This window comes from Thermobia domestica, chromosome 1 (assembly GCF_964235325.1).
Source record: "Thermobia domestica chromosome 1, izTheDome1.hap1.1, whole genome shotgun sequence".
NCBI classification, from domain to species: domain Eukaryota; kingdom Metazoa; phylum Arthropoda; class Insecta; order Zygentoma; family Lepismatidae; genus Thermobia; species Thermobia domestica.
This window is the reverse complement of record NC_137454.1, coordinates 223,084,468-223,092,790: the sequence shown is the minus strand read 5'-3', so window position 1 is coordinate 223,092,790 and position 8,323 is coordinate 223,084,468.

The following is an 8,323-nucleotide window of genomic DNA, read 5'->3' as shown; positions in this document are numbered from 1 at the left end:
TGATATCTCTATGTATCTTTCTTTTCTTTTCACATAATACTGTTCCACTAATTCGCCTCTGATCGCCTTTTTATAAGCTGGCACAGATTGCCAATACTATATACAACAACATAACAACGTTATCGTTGTACAGACACCTCATCCGTATGATAATTGAACTTGTTTCACGTTTCAGATGTACGAAAGATTGCTTCACAAAATGTTCTTTAATGTCCTACATGTCCTATAATCACAGGAATGATAACGTTCTGTTAAAGTGTTTCAATAATATTTTATTTTTATAAGTGTTTCCAACAATAAAAACGGGATATATATATATATATATATATATATATATATATATATATATATATATATATATATATATATTAGCTACTAAAAACATTGATTCTGATTTTGATTATACTACTATACTTTTTGTAGTATAATTTACAACTGACAGATTTCAGTTGTAGGTAGAGAGAGTAGATACTTCTATTGTGTTAGATGGGAAGGATGTTTACTATAGTGAAATTTAGAAGTATGACGGAGGTAAATTATTACGATAAGGTTGATCCATGTCAAATTAGGCTAAATGGAATAATCAGACAAAGAGTGGCCTGAAAGAAGCACCAGTTTCTCTCATACTCAATTTCAGGAAATCACAGTCATTGATAGAGTAGCTTTATAGCAATTGAGTATGTGTTAAGAGTCGAATCCTGTGAATAAAATGTTCTCTTTCTTCAGGTAAAACTTGGACTCAAGATTAGAAATGCAATCCCACAAAAAGAAATCGTCAAGAAGAAGATAACAAATTGCGTTTTATGGCTCCTTCTTCCGTATCAGAGGTAAATTAGTCTTCCTGTCCCATTTCCAAGAGAAGATACAGAAGAGAGACCATAATAGAAGGAAAATTAAAAAAGAAATTAGGTTAGGAAATGGAAAATTAGGAATCTGTGTATCAAAGCATAGTAAGAGCATATAAGTAGAAAACTTCAGCGCATATATATTGGCAAAGTTTTGTGGACCAGGTAGCCTTTCGATGGAACCGTTCATATTTTTGTACGGAGAAAGAGACATAATTTTGGAACGGCGTTCTCTCTTATGAACAGAACCTTACTAGCATGTTGTAAAGTCCAAACATAAATAACAAAATACCTCACATCGAACTGCGATATTGATTAATAGTATAATACCTGTTTCATAAATATATATATATATATATATATATATATATATATATATATATATATATATATATATATATATATATATATATATATATACGTACAGAAGAAATAAAATTTTGCATAGAAGGTGTTTCTACGAAAAACTGAGCGGTATTTTCGACCAGTTTTTAAAGTATATCTTGAAAATAAAATCTGTCAGTTTAACGCCAAACGATTTTGCCCTTGAGACTAAGGGAGGCAATAATTAAGGCAACTGAATAATGATGGAATAATTGGTGGAATGGGAATGTGGGAGGAAAGGGAGTATCCTCAGAAAACCCATGGATACATCTTAAAAGTTATTACGCTAGTGTTTCTCAAACTGCGGACGTGAACCATAAGTGGTCCTTGAGGTCTGCTCTTGTGGTCTTCTTAAATTCAAAATTAGCCTCCCAGACAGACAGAACAAATAAAATTAAAATGACTTGTGTATCTATCACATACTATAGTTAAGAAAGCGTGGGAGACCCGGGTTCGAATCCGAAAGCTCATGTGGTTTGGATTCTACGTTAATCAGTAGGTCCATGTCTCATATAGCCTCGCTGTTGAAAGAGACGTTAAACTAAAAACAGGAATTTTTTTTATAAATAACATATTATATATAATTTAAAAATATAAAGATTTTATATATTCTAATAGCCTTCTATAGATATATCATTGTAAAATTTCCTTAATTATTTTTTAAAAAAGCTGATACATTTTCTTCTATTAACATCAACATAAAATAACGGGAAAACGAATATTAATAATAATATTTTAAAAACACAACAACACTAGTACACCGGCATGTACACAGGAATTTATTTTCGCTGGGGCCCAAAGCTTTGAGCTGGTAAATTATATTTAAATTTATAGAATCACCTTTAAAATTAGAGTACAGAAAAGTCGGGATTTCGAAAGAAGGCCCATTCCTGCTTTAAAGTTATTACCTTGCCTTGACGGTGCAGTTCTTAACTATTTGACCGACACGGAACAGTATGGGACCGACACGATGTTAGATAGGTGTGCTTAATTCAGTGGTAGGTCATTGTATAGCAATCAATAGATGACATTGAAGTGAAGAAAATGACGTGCTTAAAGCAGAAGTCTTATGTGTAGTTATCAAGATAATTGAGACAAACCAATTTTTAGGGCATTTCTTTCGTTGTCAACCTGATGCAGTTCATAGTTCTGCTGGGATAGCTTCTTTTATTGTTAACTTATGTACTGTATAAAAATATATGAACCATTTTAATATCCAATTGTATCTATTCTCATCAGATATCTCCTATACTTGTAAATAGAAAGGAAACATCCACGGTCGCCGAAATAGCTAATAGATGTGCTAATCCTTAAATTAAGAAATCCTTTATTTACCTTAAAGTATCCTTCTGTATTAAGAGTCTAAATCCATCTCTTTATTTGTATGCTGTATTTTTCCTTCGCAATTTCTCCATCTGGATGTCGAAAAGTTCCAACAAGCTAGTTGATTGATGAACAGTGTCTTTAGTTGCAGCTGTCACTGCCTTTCGGTGATTGAGTACCCTGAGATTGCAAATCTCAGAACTTTATAAAACTGGCAGCTCTTTGATTTTTCTAGGCCAATGCTGGTTTACTGACCTAGTGAATTGAAAGGTAGCATTTCTCTACTTACTAAATAGTCATATAATGTATTCAAGTAAATGAATTTTTTAAAAAAATTTTGGCTTTTCATCTATACAATTAAATTTTCAATAGTTTCTGAATAATTAAACTTTTTTCTTTCTTTGTTCGTGGGATTCAATACGTGTTATTATATAAGAAATAAGAATACTCGTTTGATTTATCTTTGAATGCTGTCAAGTTACGAACTAATTTCCTTGTTTACAAGTGATATCAGACATATGGCAGGGCTGCCAGAAGTACTAAAATACATTAAACAGTTTTTTTTAAACTAATTTAATACCTACGTCTACAGTAGTGATGTAGTCAGGAAAAAATCACGGGCCTAGTAAACTGGCCGATGCACTGATCATGCGTCACCGGCTGAAATGTTCGCCACGTGACTAGAAAGACTTCCATGTGGTCTTGTGATATCACGTTAAGTATTTTATTTTAGTATACAGATGTGAAATTAATCGCAGACGAGACGGATAACAAATAAGCCACTCTTTTCGGGTTTCGTGTGAATCATACAAGTTTGAAATACTGATGAAATAAGGTAGCAGATAGAAAGAAATACTGAACTCCCTGCCAGTGTAATCTATGAAGGACTATGACTACTCAGATGCAGCACGTTCAACTAGTATAGCATCGTCAGTACATCAGCTCTCAGATGTCATTTTTTCTAACTTTCTGGTCCTAAGTTCGCTACTTCTTAATTCACGTAGTTCCTTGTATGTCCTTATATGAAAAAATGAAGTGAAATCTTTCAGTTTTACGTCCCAGGATTATGTCTTGGAGGTTAAGGGAAGCGAAATGGTGGAATGAAGAAAGTGGGCGGAAATAGAAGAACCCGACAAAACCGTTGCAATAGTGGTTGTGCACAATAAAGACTTTTGGCGCGAACTGAGATCGAACCAGAAACCCACGCGTCTAAGGTGAGCGCTCTATCACTTAGACATTGCAGCCCTGCATGGTAATAGGTTAATACCGGAAAATGTTAGTGATCCAATCGAGAGTAGAACCAGAGAAACGCACTAAGAACAGTACCGTCATTTGGGGAGGTCAGGGGAATAATTGACCTCCTTGGTTTTAGAACATTCTACAAAAATGAGAAATCGTTGAAATTTAGTACTACTTCCGGTTTTAATATTGATTTCCGTTGGACTAAAACAGTAAGAAATGTGGAGGTAAAGCTTTTGCAATCGATTCAGCTTTTATCTCCTTCCTTAACCCTCAATTGAATTCGGAAATGCTTAAATTAATAATTTCCGGTCTCTGAAACTTTATAGCCAGAGAACAAAACCAGTAAGGCATAGTTAATAATGCTTTTTGATATGGATTCAGAGTCCGAGAAACAGGTTCAATCTTTGATGTTATTAATTTATTGTAAACAGCAGTTGTAGATTACTATTTCAAGGGTGAGTATTGAATTTCCATTAGTTCGGAAGTCTAATGTACAGTAGTTTCACACCGTGAAACAAAATTCATTTGTGCAAGGTGCACTTCACTTCCATGCTAATTAACTAAATACTTATGGGTGGTATATTTAATATTAAATAATATGTATTTAAGTTGTGTTTATTATTATTGAGTATAAATCAGGCTTGGCTATTTATTTACTCTAGTATAGCGTAACATATATTTTATTATGTTTTATTATATCTAAATGTATGCATATATCATTGGAGAATTATCCCAATCATTTATATATACTAAAAATCTCATATTACTATTACAGTTAGCTAGATTAGAAATTTCACTCGCTTTTTTTTTTTTTTTTTTTTTTTTTTTTTTTTTTTTGCTTATAGACTTGAGTAGAGGCTAGTTTTTTGAAGGTTTTTCTTTGTTGCTTGCATTTTCCAATAATTTTCCATTACTGCTGAAGTTGAATATTTTCTTATATATTTTTTGTCCTCGAAAAAAAATACGAAAAGGCGGATTTTTTAAATGTCTTTTGGCTGTTTCAGTTCAGGAGGCCTGTAGGGTAGAGGTCTCTAACTGGTGGCTGTCAGTCCGAAGGAAATTAGCAAGAAAACTTTCTTTTTTCGTGGAGATTTGTCCTTTAGAATTGTTGCTGGATGTTCTGTGAATATGTTGGTCCAAGGCTTCCGGTCCCGCTATGGAAACTGGTCTGTGGCCGCAACTTAGGAAAATTCCCGAGATAGGAGCAGGAATTAAAGTATCGGTTAGGGAGTCCCACGTCAGAATAATGACAAAAATGGGCTCTAGTTTTAAAGTTTAGAAAGAATGAAGAAAAATTCATTCTTGAGTGATCCTAGGAAGAGTGTGAATCCAGGACGCTTAGGTTATTGAAATCTTCAGGTGCTGGAGGCTTTTCCCCTTCTATTTGCATGAACAATCAGGCAATAGTGAGTCTTGACTGGCGTATTTTTTATTAACACTACGACTTTCGTGTTCGAAAGTATAAGAGTATGTTGTTTACCTTTTACCTAGAGTCTTGAATGCAAGATGTAATATGATAGCTGGGCCATGTATGACGGCTATTACTCCTAATCCCTAAGTTTAACCATCCTTGAATATTTAGATAGTTTCCTTAATGGAATTTCTCTGAGTGTAGAGAGTCCAACCAGATGTAGGCCGGACTGTTACTAGAGTCAAGTTTAACACTCTTTGAAAGAAAGGAATATGAGGCTAGAATGAGGGTGAGTACTAGGTCCTATATTGCCGCAAACCCAAAGAGAATTAGAGAAATTGCACTAATTATTAGAATAATTTATATTAAATGTTGAGCTCCTTATCCTCTCCAATGAGTACTTGGGGGAAGAAGATCACAACATTAAGTTAACTTTAAGAGCACAGTAACGTCCTTTTCAATCTAAATTACTAGTCGCGTACCCTACCCTAATTAGAGAGATATTAATTATAATAAACTAGTAATCCACCTTAAATTCCCTCTCATTTCATTTAACTCAATCGTATTTTGAACATGTTATGTAGACAACAGCGAGTGGATGATTTATCTTGTGGAGAAAAATTTTGAGTGTAAGGTAAAATAGCAGAATCAATCAATTGAGTGGTGAAATATTTAAATATTATTTTTATTGAACACCTTGATAATTATTAAGGGGGATTACTGCTTTACATAAATTGGGGCCAAATTAGTTTTCTTTAACTTACACTTGTTTTGCTTTTATCTACCTTTTTATCATATATCGTATTATTTTCTGTATGCCAGTTGTGTATTTACTTGGCAGCAATGTCCAAATGGTCTATTTTTATTAAAGAATACGCATATTGCTCGGTAACAGAAGGAAGGGAAAATGTAAGCAGGATCAAGAGACGTAAGGATACAAGTTCAACATTCTTAACTTGGTCTCTGGAAGGCAGTGTAGATTTCTGTGAGCAACAGTGTACCAACACAATGAAGAGCGTTTATCAACGTTTAGAGATAAGCAAGTCATTACACAAGGATGGAGCACCAGCGAACTTAGCGATTCACGTGCACAATTACCTGAATCAGATGTTTCCTGGCCGCTGAATTGGAAGAGGTTGTGCATCTTCACCAGTTCCCTTTGCCTGGCCTCCAAGAAGTCCCGATCTGACGATACCAGACAATGCTCTTTGCGGTTTCATAAAGCAATAAGTAAGAAACACTCGATATCACAAAACGCAAGAATTACGAGCAGCTGTGGAATACGCCTTTACCCTCGTAGTATCTCCGGAGTATCTCCGCAAAACATCTGCGAGAACTTGGCGCAGAATACAGCTGTGTTACGACATGGATGGTGATAATACCAATGTTTATGACTCTTAAGACTTCAAGGTAACTGTGTACAGACATTCTACCATAATTAACACTATACTGTTGAAACTAAAGGGGGGGGGGAATACGCCCACTTTCGGACAACCCTATATATCAGATGGTTCATAGACCTCACTTGATTCAGAAGGCTTTTAGTGACTTCTAGATAGAAAGAGGAAATAAAAAAAAAACCCAAATTTACAAAACTTGATAAGAACATTTCCGAGGTCAGACGAGACTTCTACAAACTTTACGGGATGAGTCGAGAAAAGCGTCTCGTTTCCTGGGCAACATAATTTCGACGGTAAAGAAGAATACGTTTACTACTAGATTCATGCAAATAACAGATCTGTGGAATACAAAATATTTTTAAATTCTGCCCATTATTATTTTTTATACAGTTGATGCCACTTTCTTTTCTTAAATATCAAACTTCAGTAAATACATGATTTTAACCCCACAATAAAATCATGTGATTTAATTATATTATTATTAAGTGTTTCCTATTCGACATATTTTTTATGTGTTTACGTAGCAATTTCCCGTTTTATTTTATATTGCTCGCTGTTTCTAACGAGGTAAGTTTACACTGTGTAAAATAGTAAGGATCCGTTTTGCTTGTTCTGTCATAACACTTCATCATTGTTTTACGAATATCATACTTTGTAGATTACTGATCACTCTATGCTATGCTGTAGGTATATTTGCACATAAGCCTATAATAAAGAATTCTAGCGTATGGCTACCAAGAACACAAAATCTACTAGAATACCTTTAGTTGACGTATAGTCAACATACGGGGAAGGATCAAAACTAAAGTTACAAGGCTGGTAGAGAAAACGTCACAACGTTGTTGAAACCCACAGGACCACCAAAGCTGTTGATGCAGTTTCACTGGAACATCATCGACCACCCTCCTTACAGCCTTTCTCCAAACGACTTTCATCTGTTCCCGCACTTGAAGTAGTATCTAGGAGACCGTCTCTTCTCTTTAGACGAGAAGGTGAAACACTGCGTGACAACGTAGTTGAACACGCAAGGATAGGGTTTTTACCAGGAGGGAATCTTCAAACTCATCCCACTATGCGACAAGTGCGTTTATCGATATGGAAACTATGTCGAAAAATGACTCCCGGCGAAATTAAAATACCGCTAATTTTACAGTAATTATGTGATATCTTCAAGTAGATAAAAGATAATCAAAATGTGGTACAAGAGCGCCCTAGACAATATTATTTTACATGAGAAACCGTTATTACGACTCATTTATCTGTTTTCGATTTCGAGCCATTTTGAAAATCGGCATTTATTTTCGCGTTTCTAAACAGCTGAAAACGGAAAGCCACTAGGTGACTCCTGATAATGGTATCTCACGTAAAATAATATTGTCTAGGGCGCTCTTGTTCCATATTTCAATTATCTTTTATCCATTTGAAGATATCACATAATTACTGTAATATTAGCGGTATTTTAATTTCGTCGGGATGAAGGCTCTTAATGTACGTATGTATCATCTGTTGGCTGTATTGGTTGCGTAAAATAATACTGTACACTGAGAAAAATCCATTATCCGGACAGCGGTATATTGTACAAATACAAGGAATCGTTATGTTTACTAAGGAAATCTGTACGGAGCGTACTTTATCCATATGCTACACAGCTACTGCCTTTAACGCGCTTGGATGTTATATCATGTCGCTGCAGGATGTCTGACATCTAACAATCTTCC